The sequence below is a fragment of the Sturnus vulgaris genome, chromosome 5 (genome assembly GCF_052056855.1).
Source record: "Sturnus vulgaris isolate bStuVul1 chromosome 5, bStuVul1.hap1, whole genome shotgun sequence".
In the NCBI taxonomy this organism is placed as follows: domain Eukaryota; kingdom Metazoa; phylum Chordata; class Aves; order Passeriformes; family Sturnidae; genus Sturnus; species Sturnus vulgaris.
The window spans coordinates 11,728,892-11,729,108 of NC_142247.1; positions in this window are offsets into that span (position 1 = coordinate 11,728,892).

Genomic DNA, 217 nt, shown 5'->3' on the forward strand with positions numbered 1-217 from the left:
CTACTCCGTGATTCCGTGATAATAACAAGGAAACCTCACAGTCCTTACTTCTTGCACTATTTACTTCTCGTGTGACGTTCAGCCGAGAAGGCCTCCAGGCTGGGCAGATCCCTGCCCCCAGCGCGACCCGAGCCGCGGGCCCCTCCCGTGCCTTCGGTTTCGATTCCCGTGCGGTGCGGCCGGGAGGCGGTGACGAGTGCCCCGCCCGCTCCTGCTC